General features: G+C 37.0%; 2 long non-coding RNA genes across 3 annotated transcripts in view; one reads left to right on the forward strand and one right to left on the reverse strand.

Annotated features, from left to right (window-relative positions):
- LOC125616520 overlaps positions 1-4,434 on the reverse strand; it is a 28,090-nt gene extending 23,656 nt beyond the window's left edge. For both annotated transcript variants that reach the window (XR_007347161.1, XR_007347162.1), the window contains exon 1: positions 4,228-4,434. This is a non-coding gene — a long non-coding RNA (uncharacterized LOC125616520). The remainder of the gene's footprint in view (positions 1-4,227) is intronic.
- The window catches only part of LOC125616521, a 55,388-nt gene that overhangs the window by 1,742 nt on the left and 38,606 nt on the right, over positions 1-15,040 (forward strand). The gene's annotated exons all lie outside the window — the stretch shown is intronic.

Consider the following 15,040-nt stretch of genomic DNA (forward strand, 5'->3'; position numbering starts at 1 on the left):
TATTCTTATATATTTTATATATATATATAAAATATATAAGAATAATATATATCATATATAAGAATAATCCCATATATAAGAATTATGCATGTTTATAGAGAAATTAGACTTGATTTCTAGAAAAAACTCTGGGTAGAAGTCAGTAGCTCTTTAATTTCATTTTTTGTCTGTCTTTTTAACAACAAAATGTTCTGAAATAAAGTACCTTAATGCTTCATGGACTTGATCTTCATCAGCAAACTAAAGATTGAATTAGAAAGGAAAATGCTCTGGCCCGTAAGCTTCCATGATTCATTGGTTCCATAAAAGAGCGCACTGCTGAAGGCATTTGAAGCCAGGCAGGCCTCTGGGTTGGGTGCTGAGCCATGACTGGGGACAGAGCACAGAGCTGGTATCTGTTCTCCCTGTTGGTCTCAATGCTGGGTATGGCTTGTCAGCTGCTGCTTATTTTCCCTGCTCAATCTTTTCTTATCAGAGGCAGAAGGCATAAAGGATGCCATCTGGGATTGCTTGTTTAGATACAGTGTGATGTTAACAAGTTTTCCTCTCTCTTACTCTTTCTTGTTTATTGCTGGTTGCAAGGATCAGCCATACACATGGCCAAATGCCGTCATTTCTTCTTCATGAACTTCAGGGGCAAAGGGAAGGGGAAGGCACAGGCGCAGGCTGTGAAAAAGCAAGAGGGGAGGTGAGAAGCACTGGGCCATGCAGGAGCTTCATATTCTGCAGCACCTAGAGGAGTTTCAAGGTCAAGTTATTTAAAACTGAAAGAAAATGTACCAAATCTCATTGACACCTTCTCTAGGAGTAACAGGTGTGTGTGTGTTCCTTAGGATCTGGAGGCTGATAAGAACACGGCACTTCTTAACCTTGTTAAGAGAGTTTGAGTTTACAGAATGATACAGCATCAACAGCATGAGTTTCAGAGTCACACAAGATTCAAAGCCAATTTTTGCCACTTGTGAGCTGGTGCAGGTTGCTGTGCCTGCCCTGCCAAGATTTCATTTACCTGGATGTTGTACCTGTCCCCAGCTGCTGGGAATATTGGCTGCTAGTATGATCACAATTGTCTCATGCTTCAGACAATTTTTCCTTGGCAATAATGGAAAATTCTCTCTTGGAATCCCAAGACTATCAGCCTGGTACAAAAGGCCTGTCTCCATATACTCAGGTGGGACCAAACCATGGAGTTCTTTGTGATTCAGGGCTCCTTTAGGATGAAGTGGACTTCAGCAGAGGCCCCAGACTTCCCCTAAATGACTGCTTTGGCTCTGCTTTTAGAGAACTGACCAGAGATACTAGGTAGATTTGGGATGTAATTTAGCTTCTCTCTGTTAAAACATAGTTTATGATATTGCTGATCTTATGATCTTGTTTTAGATATAATTGTTCTCACAGTGCTTAGTGCAATACTTGGCACATGGTATAGCTATTGTATCAGTTACATTATTGCCTATATTATTGGCAACATGAGTTGGATATTCCTATAAAGTGATACCTTCTAAAACATAGGGAACATTATATAAAATGCTTGTTACTTCTATCCATTGCAATGAGAATATTCGTTATGGCATGAACACCCTGACTCCTAATTAGACTTTTTATTTTAGGGGAACAATTTCAACTGAGTCACAGGAATAATCTTGATTCCCAGCACCCAGCCCTCATGTTACAATGTGATGTGTCTGTGGACTGTGTTGCTCTGTGTGCTACTAGCTGCTGGCAGTTGTTGCTACTTGTGCAATGGAAAGCACTGCTCTTCTCAGACAGAAAGCATATATAGATATATATCCACACTGCTAGTGTCTAAATTAAGAAATGTAAAAGCCAATTCATGTAAGCCAGCAGGTGAAACCAACAACAGAACCGGCTGGGAAAAGAGCACACCTCCCAGATGTGGACCCCTCTGTGGTGCCTCTCCATTGTGCTCCTGAGTCCTCTCCAAATTGAACACTGGGAACTGCATGGCACCTGGGAGTAGATGTTCATGCAGAACACAGTTAATGGAGTGAAGGTCAAAGAGGTAAGGAGACACTGACCTGTTACTTGAATCCTTGGGTAGATGCAGATTTCAAAGTGTGGCCAAGTTTGCCAATCAAGAGACCCATACAGAGGGATTTTGATGCTCATTGCAAAAGCTCTTTTGCAATTTGTGGCATTAGTGAAACCCACCTACAATCTACCAGCTGTTATGGATATCTTACTAGGGGCCCTTAACTCCTGGGCAAGAGAAGTTACAGTCATTCATTCATTCATTCATTCATTCATTCATTCATTCATTCAATTATTACAGTTCTTCTGCTCAGTGTACTCCAACTATTCTGCTACTTGCTTAGCAGGAAAATGAACTTCTTTTAGATCATCAGCATTGCAGAACAGCACTACTAATGCCCAATGTGCTACTATCCCCTGAAGTTGAAATTTCATGCCCCAGGGAATTCTGCTGACTTGAATGAACTGTATACAGCTGGACTAGAAACTTCTAAGACAGGGGAGTTTTTTATTAACTGACTTGCTCTCATGGTGCATGGCACATAATAAGTGTTCGGTTGACACAGACCTGAGTTGGTTTCCCAATCCATTTATGATTTCTGGAGGAATTCACATAGGCATGTACTACATAGAGTTCAACGAAAGTAAATCCATGGTGCGCTGGCTTATCTTCAGCAACGTCCATACTGCGATGCTGAGTTGGAGCAGGGTCTGTCTTACTTTACTAAGGTTTTCATAACAAATTACCACAAACTGGGTGGCTTGAATAAACAGAAACTTGTGCTTTCAAATGCCAGTGGCTGTAAATTGAAAGTCAAGGTGTTGGCAGAGTTTCTTCCAGAAGCTCTGAGGGAGAATCTGTCCCCTGCCTCTTTCCTACTTTCTGGTGGCTGCTGGAATTCTTAGCATTCCTTGGCCTCTAGTTGCTTAACTCTGGCCTCTGCCTGTCTTCCTCTGCTCTCCCCTCTGTGTTTCTTCCCTCCTTTTCTTCTCTCATAAGGACCTTTGTGATTGGATTCAGGGTCCACCCCAAACCCAGTAATACTTAAGTTTCTTAACAATTACAGTTGTGAAGAGATTTTCCCAGTAAAGTAATGTGAATAGGTTGGACTTATCTTTTGAAGGGTCCCCATTCAATCCATATAGTTTCCAAGTGGTTGTCTAGCCAATCACAGATCCAATCTCCAGAATCAACCAAGGACTACTGTGGGGACAAATAGGAACTTGGAAGGAATGAGTCACATAAACATTTGAACAGGTATTGACATCCAGCCAATTGATTGTCTCCTTGTAACCTAAGACTATAACTGATCTAGTTTTTAGCTATATCATCCTGTCTTTTATTCTCATTTTTGTTTCTTGGTTTTCTTGTTCCAGTGGCACAATGATGAGTATTTGGAAGGATTGTTCTGGAGAATTTCTCTAATTCTCCAAAGCAGAGGAATTTTTAATTTCACTCCTTATTCTTCTCCTTTCCCTAATATTCTGATCAGTGTCTTTTCTTTTCATGTCTTTTTGCTGTTGAAGCTATTTGTGAACTCTTAATGTTAAGCAAAACATTACCTCCGTATTTCCAATCTCTCTATTAAACTATGTTTTAGGCACCCACCTAAATTCCTATTAAGGAGATACTGAATCCTTCTTACATGAAAACAGAATTTCAAAGCAGAGCAAAAAGGAACTTTCTTCCTATTCTTTGCATATGCTTCTTATCAAGAATATATACTTCATAGTAAAAGAAACAAACCAAAAAAAAAATCACATTGCCAAGAAAGCCCATTGTGTTTCTTTTCAAAACCTGGTTTGAGTAAACTTATGTGTGAATTGGATCTGAAAGGAAAGTAACTCTTTTTTAATGAAATGTGTCTGCTGATGTGTCCAGCAGCTACCAACACCAGAACAAAAATTAGATGATAACCAAAGCCTTATACCTGCTAGGAACCTCTGAACCTGAGCTACTCTTGATCAATTTGACCTGTTACATGATAGCTGAACCCAGAAGAAATTAATGGGGAAATTTTGGAGACAAGGTTTTCTCCCAGAGGGTATCTGTCACCACTTGCTCAGGTTTTATCACCTTGGAAACTCTGCCAGGATGGGGCACACCCAGGTCTGAGCTGATGGGCTGTGCTCTGTCCTCTTGTTTGTCAGGAGCAAACTTGATCATTTTAGTGATCTTAAACCTAACCCTCTTTCTACTCACTCCTTCAAATCTGGTGGATAAAAGATACAAACCTTGATTTTCTCTTGAAGCAGACAGATGATTGTGTCTTGCTCTTTGCTTTAAAATGTGGATGAAATCAGTACTTCTTGTTACTCTCTTTCTGTACTCTCTCCTCTCTGGCACTCTTCCTGAGCCCATTTTAAAAATTTTCTTAGCCAAGGTACATTTTACATTTTATGTTCCATCTGCCTTTAAATTTCTACCTTTGAACAGAGCAAAGTACCCTAGCAAATATTTCACAAAGTAAGACAGGGTTGGTTAAGATCTACTTTTAGCTGAGCATCATTCCACCCCCCCCCCCTCTTAAAACTCCTTCCAGAGCCAAGGAGAGGTATGTTTCATAAGTAAAATCCTCATATTGTGTTATTTTCACAATTTGGATTCAGAGTTGCCTCTGAGATTATCCGTGCCACATGAATTCCGACTCCTATAAGCCCTCATTCTTGGGGGATGCATGTTTATTCACTAAGTAATTCTGTTCCTTTACATCAGTGTGTTTGATCCCAAATGATATCTGAAAGACCAATTTGTACACATTTCCTCAGGCCACCTGGGAGTAAGTATGAAGAGAGAGAATTTATTTTCTTGGTTTCCCCTAGTCCTGCTGCTTGCTTTCATTAGATATGTAGGCCATGAGACATTATGAAGCCCAAGCATGTTTCAGAGTCACAGAGATATGCCTCCTTTGGCCCATCAAGAAAGCTCTTTCAGAAATGTGTTCTGAGCCCTTTGACAAACTTTGGGCATCATAAACTCCTGCTGCTTTTCCTCTCTTCCCTCCCCCTCAGCACTCGCTCCCCTGGACACCCTCTCTCTTACAGCGAGTTCCCTGTTTTTCGCTGAGTCACAGCAGCTGGCTGGCACCTCCAGGGTCATACTGTACGTAACACAGAATCCTCTCTGTTGGCTACCATGGTGCTTCAAAAGAGGGCTGTGGCAGCCACAGAAAAGCATCCTGGGTACTCCAGCCAGCCCTCCTTTGAAGCCCTGAAGCAAGCGGCTGGCAGAAGGAGCCTGGGACGGCTCAGGGATCCAAAGTTCCTGGATAACATGGCTTCACTGAGTCCCAGGGCCCTGCTGCTGCTGAGATGCTGCTCAGAAGCAAGCCCTTAAGAAATTCAGAACAGAATCCAGACGGACAGAATCAGAGTCATATGGCCTCTCAAAGCCAATGGCTGCCAGGAAACAGTCTTAAAACTGCCAGAGCCTTGGCAAAAGGCCCCGAGCTGTGCCAGGGGGTGAACAGTGGGGTAGGAGTGGTGGCCACACTCTCCTTTTCCAGTCAACGGGATTGTGCCTGGGCAGGGACGAGCACATACGGAAGCCCGATGAAACAATACATCACTTCTCTCCTGAAAATAAATGCTGGCCTGTTGAAGTGAAATGTATGTCCTAACCAGGTGGAACGGTACAGATTTTCATGGTTAAAAACAGGATCTTCTGGCTTTCAGATACTGAAAACTGGACTGCTCCCAGCTTCCCAAAACTGTCTGAAGGCTGACTATCTTACAAACCGTAGCTCCTCCGGCCCTCATGCTGATTTATTTGTTCTTTCTATCGTTTCTGTATTATTGATCCCTATCTGATTCTTATTCTATGAAACAATATTCTTTTATAAATATTTTATAAACAAATATGATCATGATGATATCTAAGCCACGCAATGCTCTTACTGCATGTCACTGGAAGAATATGTGTAGATGAATTTAATAGTATCTTAAAGGTGTGTGCATGTGTGCTAGCACACTCTCCTTGGCCTCAAAGTAGACACAACTGGAGAAGAAATTGATCCTAAATGGAAAATTTCAAATCACTAAGAAGCCCTGTGTCACATTCAAAATGAGGTTTGTAAAGAAAGTTAAATGATTTAGTCTTTGCAGCTGTACCTTCTACACAAACACTAAGCGGTGGAGAATTTTAAAAGATAAAATGAGGGCAGGCCGCAGCTGTTTCTTGTAGCTTCATGGAGACATTAATATAAACTTATAAAGCCGGATTATTTACTATCAGATCCATGGTATATTCACAAAGTAAAGCAAAATTCAAAAAAATATGGAAGAAAAGCACATCCTCTTAATGCATTTACCTTTTTATTTTTCAATTAAAGAGGCTCAGTGAAATATAGGAGATGAGATATTTCACCTTGAAAGCCAAACTTTTAATTAGGCTTTTTTTTTTTCAGCTGTCAATGCCAAAGAAAGCCAAAGTTCAGCGAAAGTATCCCTTAGATGACAGTGACTAGCAAAGGAAAAAAGTGACATTTGAAATGAACCCCTGAGGAGTTATTAGTAATTGCTCTTCTGAGAAGGTAACACCTACACTATGTGACAGAACAAGTTCATCTTGGATTCAGCATGTTAAAATATTCTTATTCCTGGGTAAGCCGTTTTTTAATAAACAAAATAAATTATAATTGATTTGCTAGAAGCCAGATAATTTATCAGTGTAACAGATGCACATGTTTTAGAGAATGTGGCCAGCCTATACTTATTTTAAAATTCTAAACCTAACCCTCTTTCTACTCACTTTTTTGTTTTTGTTTTAATTCCTCATAGCAAAATTCTTTGTTTTCCTTTCAAACATAAAGAACCTGCTGGTTTAGATGCAGGAGATGAAATGACAAAACAAAAGGCAGCAAAAGCACATGTCTTATACTGAGGCGGCTTTCTGTTAAGAAGTGGAAAGCTACATATAGAACAATACATAACATGTATGTTAGATCAATAATAATGGTGACAAAGGCCACATTGAAAGACAATGACTTTGTGAAACAATAGTTGCTGATGAAAAGAGACAAAGAAAGATAAATTGACTATAATGCCATGAATTGCTTCACTTGCCCTGATGAGGTAGGTGTGAAATCCAAGTTATTAGTCCAAAAATGTCAGAATACTATAGATCAACCAAGAACTTGTAGTAGAGTGTTAGACACATAGTCTTCACCTAAATCCATATGGTTTACAGATAAGCCCTCTCCTGATATTTGCAGAGCCTGGAGGAGGGGTACAAATGATGGCCCACTTCCCATGGACCTCAATGTTTAAAAATTTTAAGTGAAGAAATGGTTAAAATATGTTCTAAATACACCTCCTGACAAATTTGTTTCAGAACATATGAAAGGGCGTGTTCAAATGCAGAATTCTTAGAAGCCCTAGAGACTTGTTGTCCAACTTCATGAGCTGGTCCTGGATCATCCCTTGGTCTTACCTATTCCTTGGCTTCCTCCCACACCATCAGGGGCTTATACCTCAACCTGTAAGTCTGATATCTGAACATCCAGTGGCCAATCCTTTGGCAAAAAGCAAAAGAAAAAATTCAGCCAATGGCCAATTCACTGATTTTGAGGTATCCATACCAGGGTGGAGTCCATCTCTAGGAAGATAGGCCCAGGGAAAAGAAGCATTGACTAGACATGGAACTTTGGGGAGGAGAAATGACATCACCTAGTAATGGAGTCTCCATCTTCCAATACACTTTGATTTATTCCTAGAGTATTAACTGAGGTTGCTTTCATTTTTGGAGCACTGGTTGGGTGTAGACTTTTTTGGTTTTGTTTTTTGTTTTTTGTTTTGTTTTGGGGGTACCCGGGATTGAACCCAGGGGCACTTGACCACTGAGCCACATCTCCAGCCTTAATTTTGTATTTTATTTAGAGACAAGGTTTCACTGAGTTGCTTAGTGCCTCGCTTTTTGCTGAGGCAGGCTTAGAATTTGCAATCCTCCTATCTCAGCCTCCCAAATTGCTGAGATTACAGGTATGCACCACTGCGTCCAGCTGGTTGCAGATTTTAAGATGAAGAAGGCACAGTCCTAGTTCCATTTTAAAAGGTCCTTCTGGTCACTCTGAGGCAGTAGAAAGGAAAGAGAGTCTGCATGTACTCAAATGGCATGGTCTACTTCTTGTACATGCTGTCTCTCCTTCTGTATTTCTCTCTTGTTATTTAGTCTCCTGTGCTTTCTTCTAAACATCTTGATACAAACTCTTCATTCTTTTTTCCCCATCCTTACCATATCTGTATTGCCACTGACTCCTGCCCCCTCTTGTCTGCACTCCACTACAGGAATATTGTTAAAATATCTTGGGATTCTTCTTTCTGGCTTTCTTCAACAGACCCTGCATTATCACTTTGAAGCAAATCTTGGATTAACATTGGATTTAAAAAACTGCTCCTGATGTATCCTTGTTGCTCAGAACCATAGGATGGTTTGATATTATCATATAATTTGATAAGTTTTGACATTCATATATATCTGTGAAACAATTACCACAATCAAGGTAGAACATGACCATAATTCTAAGGGTTTCTTAGGGCTCCTTTGTCGCCTACCGTTTCTTATTACCACATCCTCAAGCAACCACTGTTGCTTTTCTGTCTCTAGAGGTGGATTTGCATATTTATGTAATTCAACCCATATAGTCTGCATTGTGTTTTAACATCCTTCTTTTGCTCAGCATAATTACATGGGGATACATCTATGTTGTTGCATATCCATTCCTTTTTGTTGCTAAGTAACATTCCATTTTATGGCTTTATAACAAGTAGTGTATATATATATATATATATATATATATATGTCTCCATGGGTAGACATTACATTGTTTTCAGTTAGACTATTACAGATAAAGTTGCTATGACCATTTGTGTACTAAAATTCATTTATAAGTCTTTTTATGGACATATATTTTAATTTCTATTGGGTAAACATCTAGGAGTGGAATGCCTTTTTAATTTTTTAAGAAGCTAATCGCTTTTGAAATAGTTGTTCCATTTTTCTCACCCACCAGAAGTGTATATAATTCTATTTGTTTTGCATTTTTCAATACTTTATGTTTTTTTAAATAAAGCCATTATAGGATTGTACAGGCATGCTATACTGTCATTTTAAGTTTCCTTTTCTTGATGACTAACAAAGTTATTACCATTTCATGTGTTTACTATCAATTTATCTTCTTTGGTGAAATGTTGAGTAAAATATCTTCTCCCTTTTATTTGTATGTTACTTGTCTTATATCATTGAATTGTATGTGTTCTTTATGAATTTTAGATAAACTCTGTCCAACAGAAATATTATGTGAGCACATAGTGTATTATTAAATGTCCTGGTAGTCACAGAAAATAACATTTAAAATCAAGTGAAGATAATTTTATTAATACATTTTACTTAGCCAAATATATAAATATATGATCATTTCAACATGTAATAAATACAAACCATAACAATGAACTATTTAAATGTTTTGTTAAGACTTTAAAGTTTAGTGTGTATTTCATACTTGCAGCATTTTTTAATTCAGAGAAGATAACTGTCAGGAGCTCAATAATTACATGTGGCTGGTGGCTGCCATATTGGATGATGAGCTCTAGATAAAAGTCCTCTGTCAGATGTAAGTTCCCAGATTGTGCTTTGCATGCATATTTTCAGAACAGTGTCATTTGAAGAGCAAAACTTCAATTTATTGATATTTTTCGTTTTTAGTGTCCTATTTATGAAATCTTTACTCAACTTAGTCACTAAGATTTTCTCCCAGTTTTCCCCAGGAGTTTTACTGCTTTTGCTCTAATTCTAGGTCTGTAATAATTTTTGAGTTAGAACTGGTTCCAGTTGTGAGTTAAAGGTTTAAGCTTAGTTTTCTTTTCTTTTTTCCTGATTATCCAATAGTTCTGCCACCAATTGACTTTTTTATAACTTTGTTAAAAATCAATCAGCTCTACCTGCATGGGTTTATTTCTGAATTCTTTTAATTTTTATAATTAGTTATACATGACAGTAGAATGCATTTTGACACATCATACATAAATGGAGTATAACTTCTCATTTTTCTGGTTATACATTACATAGAATCACACTGGTCGTGTAATCATATATGCACATAATGAATTAATGTCTGATTCATTCTACTTTCCTTCCTATCCCCATAACCCCTCCCCTCCCTTCACACCCCTCTGTCTAATCCAAAGTACCACTATTCTTCCCTAGTCCTGCCTTCTTACTGTGAGTCAGCATCTGCATATTACAGAAAACATTTAGCCCTTGGTTTTTTGGGATTGGCTTATTTTACTTGATATTCTGCAACGCCACCGGTTTACTGGAAAATTCCATAATTTTATTCTTCTTTAAGGATGAGTAAAATTCCGTTGTGTATTATTTCTGAATTCTTTTCTGACACATTGTTCTCTATACCTTTTACACCAATAATATTCTGCCTTTATTAAATAGCTTTATTATAAATTGTGAAGTTAGGTATCTTAAGTCAAAAAAAAACTTGTCTGTTTTTCAAAGTTAATTTGTTATTATAGGGCATTTTTATTTTCATATAAATTTGAGTATCAATTTGCCAAATTCTACAAAAACATCAGCTGGGATTTTGATTGGAATTGCTTTGAAACTTCAAATCAATTGAAAAAAAAATGAACACTGTAATAAAACTGGGCTTTCTCACCCAAGATTAAAGGATATCTCTCAAATTTATTTAGGTTTTTAATGTCTCTCACCAATGTTTTCAAGTATTTATTGTGCAGATATTAGAAATTTTTATTCAAAGTTTATTGTAAGCATTTTGTATTTCAATATTATTTTAAATATTTTCATTTTTCAATTCCTAATTTACATTACTACAATAGAAATACAACTGATTTTGTGTATAAACCTAATATCCTATAAACTTGTTAAACTTGCCTCCTAGTTCTAATTTTTTTAGCATATTCTGTAAGATATTTTATATAGACAATTATGTCTTCTGAAAATAATGATAGTTTAGATTATTTTCTATTGGCTGATGACACAGGCTGGAACCTCTGATAAAATGTTCAACATTAGTGTTAAAATTGGATATTTTCTTGTTTTTCCAAAGTTTAGAGGGGAATCTAATATTTCACTATTTTGTTTGATATTAGCTGTAGGATATATGACATAATTTGAATTTTTAAATGTTAAATTAATCTTGCATTTTGGGGAGAAATACCATTTATATTATTAGAATGGATTTGGTAAAATATTAAGATTTTGGCATCTACATTCATGAGGGATATTGGTCTGTAAGTTTTTTGCAACATTTTTGGTTTCAGGATGCCATTGTTTTAATATGTTGCCTCCATAATTCAGGTGCCGCTAATGTGATGTTATTAACAGATGGGACCTGGAGGGTGGTTAAGACATGGGGGCTTCTCCCTTTTGAAATAGGATTAAGGCCCTTACTAGGGGTGCCTCACCAAGCACTTGATTTACCTTGTCCTTCTGTTTTCCACCATGTGAAGACATAGCACTCCTTTCCTCCAGAGGATGCAGCTCACTAGACAATTCAGACTGTCAGAGTCTGCCTTAATTGTGGGTTTCTTGGCCTCCAGATCAGTGAGGAATACATTTCTCTCTTTCATCATTAGCCTGTCTTCTTATGTTATACCAGCACAAATCAGTTAGGACACCATAATGCTTACCTCCCATAATGCCTTGGGAAATATTCCCTATTTATTTCTAAATAAATATTCTCTATTCTGGAGAATAGAGGTTTTACAAACCTCTTCAGGGTTTGTAAAAATTAGGTAGACTTGATATTATTTGCCTTCATTTATAGTCAATAGAATCCCTTTAGGAAGTCATCTGGGTCTGGGGTTTTCATTGTACGAAAGTTTTGAAAATTCATTTCATTTAGTAGATGTTGGTAATGTCTTTTGAGCAATTCATTCATTTCATTTGAGTTGTTGAATTTATTGGCATAAATTATTTGCTACACTCACTCTCATGATCTTTTTTATACCTGCAATAGCTATCATAATGTTCCCTCCCATCACTCTGGATGTTGTTAAGTTGTATACTTATACTGATCAATCTGGCTAAAACTTTTATTGATTTTTTAATCTTCTCAAAGAACAGACTTTGTTTCATTTTTTTCTGTTAGTTTTTGGGGTCCCCCCTTTCTGTTCTTAATTACTTCTCTTTTCTGCTCTCCTTTTTCTGTTTAACTTCCTCATATTTTTCTAGTTTCTTAAGTAGAATCTTTTTCTTTCCTACTAGAGATGTCCAGTGTTGTACATTTCTAAGTTGGGCATCCCATAAATTTTAATGGATCATGTTTTCATTTTCATTTCTTTAACTCCAAAATACTTTAAATTTCTCTTTTGGTTTTTTCCTTTGACCTGTGGGTGACATCTTCTTTTATTGATTGTGATTTTGGTGTTGTAGCTAAAAAAAAATTCATTTTTTTTTGTTTTATACTTAGGTTTATGAGGATATCCCTATAGATGTACATGACCTTTCAACAATCATGGTGGTTCTTTCTCTGCCTCAAGTAGTTTCTTCTGGCTTGTGTGGAGTTTCAAATAATCTTTCTGCCTAGCTTTCCCCTTCTCTGTAGCTCTCTTTCCTTCAGTACTCTTCCTCCCCAATTTCTTAACTGTGTCACTTCAACTCAGGCTCTGTTTTGGTGTGCCCTCCCTGTAGGTAGGCAACCTGGAAATTCTTTTCAGGTGCCACGCTGGGGCAGTCATAACCTTTACCTTGTCTATTTCCTTTATATGTGACTCCTGTGCTGTATTGACTGTTGACAGAAAACCGCTGAAAAAATCATTCTTTCATGTATTTCAGTCCCTTTCATCATTACATAAGGCAGGAGGCTTATTCTAGTCTCTGTTAGCCCGTAGGCTGAAAATAGAATTTTCTACTAGATTCTTTCACATTTATAATAATAATAATAGTAATAATAATAATAATAATAATAAAAATAAATTGTACACTATAACTTTTCTCCACTAAATTTCATTGTCTTTTGCATATACAATGGTAATTCCCAAAGGGATCATGTAGATAGTCTTTTCTCAAAATGCCTTTTCTGCCAATCATCTGCTTAATTCATCCTTAGATCACAACATGGTCCTCAGTTCTTCACTGGGACTATGACTTAAGTTTCTCTGACTTAAGTTGTCAAATTCTGTTATACTCTCATAAGATATCTTCATGATATTTACCTCATTTCTAACTTTACACTCATTTGTATAAGTATTTGATGTGCATCTGCTCCTCCTCTAGACTCTAATGAGCATCTCTCTTTGCTTATGGTTTTCTACAAACTTCCCAACACATAGTAGGTGTTTATCAAATATTTGCAGGACAGAAGGATGAACTGATGTTACTTCTGCATTTATCTTCTGTACCAAGTTTCATTATTTCCCATTCTTCCTTTCATATATACTGCACAAATAAGTAACCATGGCTTTTCTCCTCTAAAATTGAATTTTCTGCATCTCATCAAAGTAAGACTATCAAAACGACAACAGTTTATCAAATTGCAACAACATTCACTATTCAGAGACAAATAACTTTGAATCTTATTATTAAATAAACTACTGATAGGAGACTTCTGCAATGAGTTAGTGTTCCTAAGCTGCCATTTGCTCACCACAGATGCAATAAAGCACAACTTGGCACAATCAGTCAGACAGAAACTGACTCATGAGGGAGATCAGATTTCCTTCCTTCCATTTTGTTTTCATCTTTCTAGTTTGTTTGAAAACTCATAAAAACCATATGATGAGTTTTCAAATAAAACTGTGGTAGTTCCATGTTGATTTCTTGCCCCCTATAGTTTGAGGGATTTTTTTTTTTTTCAGGACTCTGATGCTGGTATCACAAACAAACATCCCAAGGAATATTTTGGCTTTGCATTTTATAATAAGAAGAGGTTGAGGAATCAATGGCTTATGGCTTTTTAAATATGCTGGTCCTTATCACTGCCATTTCATGTCACTTTAAAGGTACTGGCTGATGATAAGAAGTAATTTATTTGATGAGTAGTCATTAGTTTTTGTGAAACAGTTGCTAGGGTACTACTGGACATTTGCCTTAGTTGTGGAAAGAGCACACAATTTGGTTTACTTCTTTCCAATATTGGTTACAATCCAGAATACCCCTCTAAAGTTAGTCATGACAATTTTCCCACTTAAAATAGAGACACATTTTATTCTAATTATCCTCAAATACATTAAATGGTCCCAAAGTTAAAATTTGAGATCTATTGAGAGGTACATATAAAAGATTTCTTCCTCTTTGCTTTTGTTTCACTATCTGAAAAATCTGAGAAATAATTGCTACTTACCTTCCCGGCAGAAAAATTATGAGGATTATTAAAATAATGTATGTAAATTACTTTGCTGTCAGAAGCCCTGGATACCTATTTAATATATTACACTGCTAAAAACTCATATGAGTAGACTTTAAATTTTATTTTAATGCTCAAATAAGTAATTCCCATATACAGCTGAATGTGTTGGCCCTGATCTTTCTTTTTAAGTAGACAGGTGCTGTGCTGTTTTAATTAATTTGAATGGACACAGATTTAAAATTTCCCCTGCAAGAAAGCATGGTTGTTTTAATGTTAATAATATCAGACAGAGTTAGCCTGCTCTGCATTTCCAAGGGGCATCTATCTGTTTTGATTGTGGTCCTCTTAGTTTTAATCATGCTACTCTGAAAGAAAGGCAAGATTCTTGGTGATGTGATAATGTAAAGCACTTGGGTTTCAGAATAAAACATTTCAGGGTTTAAATTTCACCTTTGACACACATTAACCGTGTGACTTAGAGCAAGTTCCTTTTTTTTTTCTCCCTCTTTGGGCCTATGTTCCCTTTGTGTCAAATGAGTGATAATTGCATAGGGTTTCCTGAGGATTAGTGACCTTTGCGAACAATATTGAGTACAAATGGGAAGCCATTGAGTGGCAGTTATCATTTTAAGTGGAAATTGTACTATGCATGCAATAGTATGGTTCAATATAGTATTGATTACATGGAAAAAGAACCAGTACATAACAGGCTTTGCTGTGGTTGGTTT

This window comes from Marmota marmota, unplaced genomic scaffold (assembly GCF_001458135.2).
Source record: "Marmota marmota marmota unplaced genomic scaffold, marMar, whole genome shotgun sequence".
NCBI lineage: Eukaryota > Metazoa > Chordata > Mammalia > Rodentia > Sciuridae > Marmota > Marmota marmota.